At 42.0% G+C, this 11,137-nt stretch overlaps 1 long non-coding RNA gene across 1 annotated transcript; it reads right to left on the reverse strand.

Annotated features, from left to right (window-relative positions):
- Positions 1-438: 438 nt before the first annotated feature.
- On the reverse strand, positions 439-10,934 carry LOC146181527 (uncharacterized). Its single transcript, XR_014700439.1, has 3 exons — positions 10,859-10,934; positions 9,031-9,082; positions 439-618 (listed from the first exon to the last, which is right to left on the reverse strand). It is a non-coding gene; the product is annotated as an uncharacterized LOC146181527 (long non-coding RNA).
- Positions 10,935-11,137: the final 203 nt, after the last annotated feature.

Consider the following 11,137-nt stretch of genomic DNA (forward strand, 5'->3'; position numbering starts at 1 on the left):
GTCAACTTTTTCTATTTATACCTGTGTTTTTTAAACTGAGGTTTACGCTTGGACACTTTCATTGTGACCGCCCGATTAAGGATGAAGAAGCATTGGTCGACCTTTCGCTCTATGTTACTTTAACGTTCCCCGAAAGCTAACCCCTACATTACAGTTGCATGCTTTTGTGTCGGGCCTCTGGTCACATAGTACGTAACAGTATCTTCGCGAGTTCGGAACAGCCTCTTCCACAAATGTAAGAGTAGGATTTATTTATATTAGCCGATGCTGGTCTAATGTGTCATCGGTCCTTTTTTGGCTACTCGCGGGAGTAAAACCAAATTATTTTGCTTTAGTGGAATTTCTTTAGGAATATTGATTTGCTTCCCATTTTTTTGAAAAACACAACGCAATTGTCAATTGTGCATTTTACTGAAATTAGACTGAAACGACCACAACTTTTTACAGTATAGGATATTTATTTCCCATTGCTTGTCGGCAGAGTGACGTTCTACGGTGAGGTTATCCGATTACGTCGGGCGGCAGGCATCGTAGAAGTCCATTGCGCATGGCAACCATGCCGCATTTGCAAGTAGGATCAAGCTCGCAAGGTTGTCCAGGCCTTTGATATGGACTACACTAAATATCAGGAAAAAGTGGTAAAGACGGCGTAAAATCAGAGACGGCATTAGTAGTCGCCCGCATATTTTTATACAGTACCAAAAAAAATAAAAGACATAGAACGACATCTTTTACAGCATGCTTGCTCAATGCTTGCTAAATTTTATGTTGTGCACATATAGCTAAATGCAATTGATCACACTACCCCCGCAGTGAAGTTATTACAAGGTGGCTGCTCATCAGTACGATTGTCCAAAAAGAGAAGGAATCAGAGAACTGTATAGAAATTAATCTTGGAAGCAGGTCTACACAAGCACATTATATTTCTGTTCATGTTGCAAATGGAGGTGGTTGGGAAAACTCAAGCATAGGTCACAAGGGGCCGACGAGCAATTATGCTGGCCTAAACAGACATCATAAAAAGTTTTTCTTCCTGTCGTACTGAATGCTTTGAATGAAAAGAAAAGCATAACGAAGCCTTATTATATATTAAAAAAAAACACAGGTCTGTGTAAATTCTGCAATTAGAGGATTTTTACCCATCGAGACATTAAATAAAACCTACTCATATGGCCCATTTTACTTTCGGCTGCAGTAAACGAAACATTTAAGTAAGACTCTTTTTTAGTGAGTTGTAGTTGTAGCTGTCACATAGAGCGTTATAGTTCACCATGTTCTGCCCAGTCTTGATGAATCGCTCTTGTTGCTTACTTAAGTGTTATCTCGCAGATAATTGTTTTCGTGCGTCATATCAGTGGAATCAAGCAATCAACACAATCCCTCCTTCAGGGGCTTTTGAACATTACAGCGGCCGATTTTGTGCCAATACACATTTTATCTTGTTATTACGCCATTGGTAGCAATTGCCACTTTTCCTTGCGCCATGACCCAACTGTTCTTAATTATCCTACAGAGGACCTAACTGACCGCACAATACCGAGGAGAAATAATTTAAACCTTTTTTTTATGTAAAAATTATAACAGAATAGCTTCATGCTTTAAAGCAGGAATGTCAAGCGCTTTTTCTAATTGGCCGAATATATCAAATTTGTTTGCTGCATATTCTGCGGAGGTGGCCACTAGTTTCTTACACTCATAGGGAAGATTCTTATGGAATAAATCAGGAAACATTAGTATCTGCAATCGTCGGTAGATCCACGCAAAATATCGAAGGTAATGTTGAGGAGAAACATGTGAAATTATAGGTATTCCTAGTTAAGTTTGTGCATGGGGTATAATGAGGAAAACAGTGATTGCTTTACTTTATGTTGGTAGTGGCATGGCAGTGACAGTTAAATTCATTCAAAGATTTCATTTTTGCTACAATCAATATATTTTATCTGTAGAAGTTGATATATCAGGATGCGATATGAAACAATATAAGGATAAAAAATTCCCAATCTTGATACTACAAAATAAAATCTAATGTATCTTCCCAACGTTGGTGCATACCAATGATAGAAAGAGTTAGAGTCAGGAGTTCAGCTTTTATTCTGAGCTAAGGCATCAATTGTACTCAAAATTAAAGATCATAAACATTCAATGGCAATAGGCGAATGTAAGCAAATGTCTGCGAATAATCAGAGTATATCAATATATGCTCAGCGTAGAGTTGGCCGTGATCAATTTAAACATAACTGTAGTTAAAATAGAAAATGGTAAGTTGTTACTAGATATCAACTATTGCTCCTGAAAATACGCAGGGTGAAAGAGCCAAAATGAATGGGAGGGAAAGAAAGAGAAAAAGAAATGCTACATCCTGATGGCCAAGCGCCTAGCATCAGTAATAAAATATCGCGCTCTTGATTGTGTGTGCAGGCAAAGCTATTTTCCGACACTGTTTTAAACTTAAGAAGATGAAATTTCGAGGATCAGGGTAAAGTGCCATGCGGACGCGACAAAATACGTGGGCTGTAGTAGGTACTAAATTAACGAACGAATATGTTTTATTTGCTGAAAGCATAGTTATTGATCAAACGTCAATAAATTGGTGTAAAAAAAGGTAAGTGCCCTAGGCGCTACGGGCCAACATTGTTTATATTCCAACACGCAGGAAAGAGACCTAATGCACCTGGGACCAAACTGCCATTCGCGAACATGTGTTGAGAATGATGCGTCAGGCAAGTATCCCTATCTCCGTTCTCAATAAGCTGCGCTTTACGTTGGGTAAACTTGGAAGAAAACACAGTTGGCTCAGAACATACACGAACTGAAGCCAAGTTACGATACTGCTCTCATCTGGGCATCTGGAAATGTTTGAGCTCTTTCTATAATTATGGAAATATTGTTTAAGTGTAATAAACGATATTGAATTCAGTAATGTACTCTGCGTTATTCAAGTCAAAATAATCTTTATCGTGGTTTTTCCAGCTTGTTCTTTGTATCTTCAAAAAACAATAGTGCAATCGAAGACGCTGCAATTTCTAAAAAATTTAATATCTTCAAAAAGCACGTTTAAATGCCATAAAACAATCATACCGTTTGGCAAAACCGTAGCAGGTATTAAAAATGCGACTTTTTTATCTCGAAGGAAAACGGGACTCGTACTCACACACCTCCGACCGAACATATTTATCTTCTCGTCTTCAATGAATTCGCAGGTTATTCTGCTCTACAATCTGCTGTCACAACACTATATTTTAAAAACCTTGATTTTTTTTATTGCCACGAGGGAATATGTTCGGCAAACTGCCCGCCTTGATTGCTACTGTCGTTGCGAGCATGATCTTTAGACGCTCGTTTAAGCTGTGACTAGAGCCACTCTATTGAACTATGTTTCAACTACAAGGGTCTGTTTTACTAATGTTCGCCCAAATAGATGTGCTAAGCTGCAGTCATAGCTATAGCGATGTGTCGCACAAACGATTTTCTTCTACATTCACAACAGCCTGAAGGGAGAATGCGTGAGATGGCTGTTTAGAGGGTTTTTATGTACATTAGCAGGAGAGGGCTTCCAAACTTTAAATATCTGGTGGTACCTGCAAGCCCAGCTTTGCAGAGAGTAGATCATACATAAACTTTTCTCGAAAGGAGAAACTCAGGTGACAACGCGTACTCTCTGTGAATACCATCAGGCCATGTCTTAGAACACAGTATGCATCTGGACTGTGCACCTGTTACTACTGCAAAGAGTCCTTTAAAAGCAGCCGAAGTCACCCCAATGCGCCTTCAATATCGCGGATGGACTGGATCTACAGGGTGATGTATAGTTTTGCTCGTTTTGACCAAGAAAACATAGTTTGTATGTGCTTGCGACTAAATAAGAAGGTGGATGCACCGTCTTTTCTTTTGTCTAAATCAACATGAGCCTTCTTCAGTGTTGGTGGCGCCCCTTCAAAAGCACCAAATGTTTACATGTTTCCAACTTGCAAAGTACGCTGAATATTCCCGCCACTTATCCGGTATTTGACGATGGAAAACGATTTTGTGGCACATGCTCTCATAATCTACATCATCGTGTCCAGGCCTTTCAATTAGGCTCCGTTGTTTGGCTGCGGCTTGCTTATCAAGCCCGAATTTGAGCCTGCTGCCGAGGCAGCACTTTCCCTAATGAGGGTTTGATCAAACTTCGCCGATGAACTCTGAAGTCGAGTTCATTGCACTTTCTTCCGATATGCTCTGCCGCGAGTGTGAGATTATTCACTCTCAACGCATGAAGCCATACTACAATCAGGTCATGTTGCCCTTCCTTGCAGTCACCAGGATGGCTCCCTCACGTCCTGGGGTTGACTATAGGGATTTGTAATGACTCAGAGGCAACCCTTTGGAAATAGTGGGCAACATGATGGAAAAGGCCGGAAGTACGTGCCTTGCCTTTGGCCATAAAAGAGTACGGTGCAAATGAAGAGGAAATGCACAAATGACTGGACCCGGGCGATTACGACTGAATATAATTTCGCGTCAAACCCACCCACGGCAAAACAATGGAAACCAAAAGCACTAAAACGGCGTGATACAGGTGGCCTACAAGGAGCACGGACAGCGCTTTGTGGGCTCATGGTTTAATTGTTTTATAATTGTTAGCGACTACTTCGTTTAAATAGAATAGACGACTAATTTCATTCTAGCCATCATGAAAAAATATTTTCATCCACTTGTTTAAGGAAATTAAGTGCCCATACACCTCTTTTCGATTTTTAAACTTTAGGTACACCTTTCTTGCTGGTTGTATTTGCTGCACCTGCAAGCAGCAAAATACTTAGCTCACCACACCATACATTTGAAACGTCTAGAGTTTGCCATTATAAATCTAGTGTTCTCAATATTTTTTTTATTCAAATACCCTAAAGGCCCTTTACGGGCATTACATAGGGGGGTACATAGTTGAATACAAGACAATATGTTCTGCACTTTCAATACAATACCAACTCAAGCCCATATAAATGGACAAAATAACAGAGACTGTGGTTAATAGTAATAACAGAAATGTTAAACTGACATTGTGCTGAATGCGGCCTATCCACTAAGAATTTGTTTTCCAGACCTTCTTCAGCTCCTGTATGAAAGCATCACGATTCAATGTGGAAACAATATCTTGAGGCAATTTGTTCCAGTGGTGGATGGCAACATCTGAGTAGGCATTTGATTACTGCAACAAAGCAGATGTTTTTGTATTGTGTGAAGGATCATAATGAAAATCCGCGCGAACTTAATCAGAAAACAGAGACAAGATGAAAACACCAAAACTCAATTAAAAGCTTTAGTGAAGGAAACGAACAAATATAATGTACCACTTGGGTGTGACGCGCGCAGTAGGCTCTTTATATTTGTTCGTTTTCTTCAGTAAAACTTCTGTTGAGAGTCAGCGCTTGTCGTGTTTCCTTCTCGTCTCAGTCTTCTATATAAGTTGGTGCTCTTTTATCATTACATTTAATAAAAGTTGTCTAGAGGAATCCAAGAAGCTGATTTTGGCTGCCTACCAAGAGCGTATGCAAATGCCTGTTGTGAAAAGCTTTTCAAGAAACTGAAACACGAGAATCAATGTTTGTCATATTGGGATCTTTTGAATGGAGACATCTTGTTGAGCAGCTATACCTCGAAGCGATTTCAAACAATTCAAAAGGCTATTCAACTCGCAAATATAACATTCGTGTTCTCGTCTGCTAAGTGTTCTAACTTGGGAAAAGTGATAAAACTAACTATAGGATGCCATGTAGATGCACAATTAAGCACCAGATACAGTACATAGCGTGCCAAGAAGAGGTTTTCACTCAGATTCACTTGTGATGCAGTTTTACCATTCGCCACCGGCATATATGCGACAGGCGACACGGCCGCAGCGAAATGCAGCGAATACAAGAACATCAATCTAAGTAGCGGGAATGTCGGCCATTTAAGCATCGTGCATTCGGACGCCCAACGCTTCTCCCGCTGGTGTTTTTCGACAAGACCAAACTACACGTATCGTCATGTGTGTGCGTGCATGTGTGTGAAACTGCTGGCCACGCCAAAACCCGTAGTAGTCTAGGTGGTGTTGGCCAAGCCCGGTGCTCGAGGGGGAGAGCGTCGCCTGTCCAGGGCGCCGTGACTGGGTGTGCAAAGGTTGCTCTAACATGAATCCTTCTCCCGTTTCCTCTGAACTTCCGAATGTATAAAAACAGCGGCTGCTTCCGCTGAGAGAAACGACGGAAGACAATACCGAGATGCCTGCTTTGTGAGCGCGTCCGTTTTCTTCGGGCCTGCTTATCTGCCCGTTGCTATGTGATGCAGTATTAAACCTTGTTTTGACAGTTGACAAGTCATTTCGCCGAGTCTGCTGATGCCTTCCGCTGCACACCGCGCCGCAAGGTCTACTCTACCCTTGGGGCTTTCGAGCCTTATGTAACAGCTGGTAGACAGCGCTCGGATGTCCTCGGCCTGACCTGTGCGACGAGTAGCTCAACGCAAGCGGGAGCAGTGCAACGAGCCTTGTGCGAAGACTGGTATAGCTTGCAGCAGAATGACTGCGCTGAATTCTTGGCTGTGAGGTTTGGTGAGTGCCGGACGTTCTTCTACTGAGTTTTTCAAGGATTTAGGTAGTGTAGAAAACAGAGCTGATAATTGTGTTTCGTTGCTGCTTGTTTATATTGCAGCAAGGCATTTGTCAGATTTGTCTATCTGGCGAAATAAAGGGGTCTTGTACCGGAGATATCTAGACTGCAGGGTTATGGAATTCCATCAGCTGACCGTGCCTCAGTGCCATCATCAGGATCGGTAGCACTTGTCGCTTGGAGGATGGTGTTCAGGGCAGCTAGGCGTTAAAGACTAAGGACCGCCTATTGCAAGAGTACTATTGGACAGGCTGTTGTCGGGATACTGAAGAGTGTGTAAGATGTGACACAAGTGAGCGTGTGGGCAAACCTGGGGACAAATCGAGAGCGCAGAAGTTGGTACTTGTCATTGCGGAACCCTTTAGACGGATCGGCAGTGGGACCACAGCACGTAACAATCTCAGCGTGCAGACATATTCTGACAGTGATTTGGCCTGCGATAAAGTTCCCGAGACAGTCCCGCTTAGAGAACGTAGATCAGTGGAGATAGTTAATACGCTGGTGACCATATTTACGCGAGTTGGCTTTTCTGCGGAAATCCAATCAGATAAGGGCACAGCCTTTACTAGCGCTTTGACCACAGCCTTTCTGGAAAGATGCGGGATAAAGCTCTTTCATAGCTCCGCGTACCACTCACAGTCAAATTCAATTGAAAAGTTGCACTCCGTCGTGCTGCGGGTATTGAGAGCGATGTGTTCAGAGTGTTAAATTGATTTCGAGCTGCACCTGCGTGCAGCAATGTTTGCATTAAGAACAATGCCGCATGAGACTACAGGGTTTTCGCCAGCAGAGCGTGTGTATATTCGGACGCTGCGGTCTCCTGTTCGCATGCTTCGTATGGCAACGCCGGGGCGATGACGAAGTCTTGGTGGCGTACTTGCTTAGGTTACGCGATCGTTTAAAGAGGGCACAAGACTTGCAAAGGAAGCAATTAAGAAAGCCCAGCAGAGGTCTAATGTCTATTAGTATCGGACAGCCAGGGTCCGCAGCTTTGATGGGGGCTATTATGTAATGATTTTACGCCCATCGCTGAAATACAAACTGGATGTGCAGTGGGAGAGTCCGGCACTGGATTTTCAAACACTATCGAACGTTCAGTATGCGGTGAGTCTATCAGGAAAACAAAAAGTGCCGCTAGTTCACCATTGAAGTCTGCTTAAACACTATACGCAAATGGAAGCAGTGGCGTGTATGATGGTGAACCTGCACGAAAGAATTTCGCTTGAACTTGCGGGACTAGGTACAGTGAAGAAAAGGAAAGTGCCTTCACAGTCATAAACAGCGCTCTGACGTACCAGCCTGTGCTACGAACTCCAGACTACACTAAACATTCATGGGTCAGTGCGATGCTAGTGAGCTAGACATGGCTTTCGAGCCTAATCTAACAGCGGCTACAAATATATCAGCCAGACTGGAAGATACCTGAAAGGGTCGAGCTCCCAACATCAGCAGCAGCCGAATATAAAACTGTCTTAAACACCTTAAAAAAATATTCTCCTGTGTGAAAAAAAATATGCATAGATTTTTTCTTAAGGTGTTGTGATAGAAAATAAGCACAGACAGGTAAACAGTTCAATTGGGCGAAACTGATAAAATAGACAGCTTTATCCATGCGTATGTGAGAACACTATCGATATTCTTCTGGCATAACCAGCTGGAGCTTTTTACAAGATGGGCCTGTTTTCTTGACCGAATATGTGTTTGCCGTGTGTTAAATGTACTACTTCCACCAAAATGAGTGGAAAGTATAACTAGGGAAGGCTTTTATTTCTTTTGTCCTCGCCGTCTGTTTCGCTACTGTGCATTGATCGCTTAAACATTTATGGTCGGTTTATGGTCATACTTTGATATAATAACCTGACTTTTGGTAATCATTTTGCTAATTGGTTGACAATAATTGTATTAACTGTCTCTCAATGCATACGTTATGGGCACTAATCAGTGTTTCACATTATGAATGAGATGCCGATTTGAATTTTAATACCCCTCATTATATGAGCAATCTCATAGCCAAGACGCCGACATTACAGCAATTTGCCACAGTATATTATTATTAATATTATTATTATTGTTATTATTAGACACGGTAACATAAACATGAAGGTTGTTTTGGTTACTTACATAGCTCTAGCTGTAGCGGTGGCACTTCTGATGTGCACGCACTCTATGGACCTTACGCCAAGCCCATGTACTTAACTGCGAAGCACCTGGAACCATTTAGTGACTTCAAGCCCAGCCGCCCGTGCCAAGCAGTGGGGGGCCAAGTCGTGGTTAGCAGGCTACCAGCCCAGAGCAGTGGTAAAAGTAGCCGTAACGCGGTTCATGATGCAATTGTTTGATTTGCAACCTGAGCATATTTCGTCAAATCTTCCTTGAATCTTCATAGGAAAAAATATTTTACCCATGGACTGCAGATGTGCTGTGGTCGCGGACGTGGGTGACGTGGTTGACATCTGAAAATAGAAGAGTTTGCTTTAGAGTTCGATAAATCAAATAAGGGTAGCATTTTTACAGCATCAAAGAGACATCCTCACTTCAATCAGGTGTCGGCACCGGACACGCTCAGAACATAATATCTTTTATTTTTCGTCCATCTAAATAGAATTTATTTTCCACCAAGTGTACAGCTTCCTTTAAATGTCCACTTTTCTCTCCCTGATTTCTGTTTTCTCAAAGACTGGTTTCTACAAAACTGTCATTACTACACGTTATATCAGCAATGCAGCGAAATTGACTATTTAAGCTTATGTGACAGCCGGACGTTGTACATGACTGATGTGCTCATTTTGAAAGGCTGCTGTCAGGTTTTTATTTCTCACACTACAGTCATGCTAGATATGAGCAATAATTGCTTCTGTGACGACGAAGGGCACGAAACGACCAATTTTGCCAAATGTAATCTTTACATCATCCTGTCCTTGATTTGTTACATTTTATTGCGTTCATTTTTTTTTTCAAGTTTTATAACTGAGTGGCTTGATGAATATATTTATTTGGAGAAGTACAATGGCGTTATGTATCTTTAAAATAAAACAATGAAGCTGACATTTTCTAGTGCCCAAGGCGCGGCGTTTTAATTAGAAGCCTCAGATCCTGTTATTATTACTTTTTTGACGTGAAGATCGCAGCTTATTGCTTTATCAGCAATATTAGGTTTGATAGCTCTCGCTTCACCAGCGAAAATCTACTTAAATTTCAAAGAAGTATTCCATTAGGAACACTCTGCCATTATGAAAAAAAAGATTCCATATGGTTACTGACTTTGGCATTACAAGTTTTGCATACAGGAGAGGTAACTCGTCGAAAGTAGGCTAGGAGCAGATAGATTACTTTAGATGCTGGATTGAAATGCCAACTCAAGGCGCCTAAGAGTGAGGCTATCCTAATGGAGAGGGGTGAGGGAAAGAACACAATAAGCGTAGATTGGCATAAACTTTCTGTAGCCGTCCATATATGGTCTCTATCTTGACGCAGCTTTTACAGGCGTATTCACAATCTGCAGCCATTCGGAATCGGTAGATAACAAGGTAACTTAGCGCATCATCCGAGTATCCCCGGAACAAATTTATTAGAGACAGAGCACGTTTCCTGATGTATAATATATACAATGGTGTGGAGGCATTCACAGTAGTTCGGCAGCTCGAGTAAGGAATCGAAGAATCGAGTTCGCTTAGGTTTAAGCGGTTTGAAGCATCAAAGCTACTGAGGCTCCAAGCGAGGCTATAGTGGAGAACCCGGGAAGTTTCGACAACCTGGAAAGCTTAAACATGATAATATATCGCGCTGTGCAGGAATACCTTAGCTTCGAATAAGCGACTGTCATAGCGGGGATTTATCCCTAGTGTTTAGGTGAGTCAGTCAGAGCCGTAACCATTGAGCGACTCTGGTAGAGTTGAACTGTTTGAGAACCTAGCAATCAGATCTAGCGCTTATGCTCCATATAACGGCCTAACGTAACCTAGCCAATTACGAAGCAGGCCCAGGTGATGCAAGGTTGTTTGAAGGCCCACTCTCTCATACAGAGCTACGCTTCTTCCTGCAGCTAAGGAGAGATGAAACAATTCCATCACCCTGTACATTTGAGGAGCAGAAGCAATCCTCTGAATTAAAGCAAAACACTCCTTCAACAACCTATCAACCCATGGCTGTTGTGAACATAATTTTCAATAAACATCTATCGATATACAGAATACGAAGACACAGTTCTGATGTTTAGCCGCTCATCTTACCGCAGCGCATCATTCTGCATGCTGTAGAGCTGTGTATGTGGCCTTTCCAGCTATGAATGAAGATGTGTAGAGCGAACACGTGGTGCTTATATGCAAAATAACTTGCAGTTTGAAGCATGATATTAAACGAAGCGGATATACTACGATGATAAAAGGTAGTAGGCCACCCATTCACCTATTTTTTGAATCGATCCGTACTTCATGGGGTAGCCAGAAAACCGGCACTCCTGCTAATGATATTTATGCACATTACATTCCTTGATAACAGGCCTGGGAGTA

Source organism: Amblyomma maculatum, chromosome 8, assembly GCF_055883805.1.
Source record: "Amblyomma maculatum isolate TAMU_Amacu chromosome 8, ASM5588380v1, whole genome shotgun sequence".
NCBI lineage: Eukaryota > Metazoa > Arthropoda > Arachnida > Ixodida > Ixodidae > Amblyomma > Amblyomma maculatum.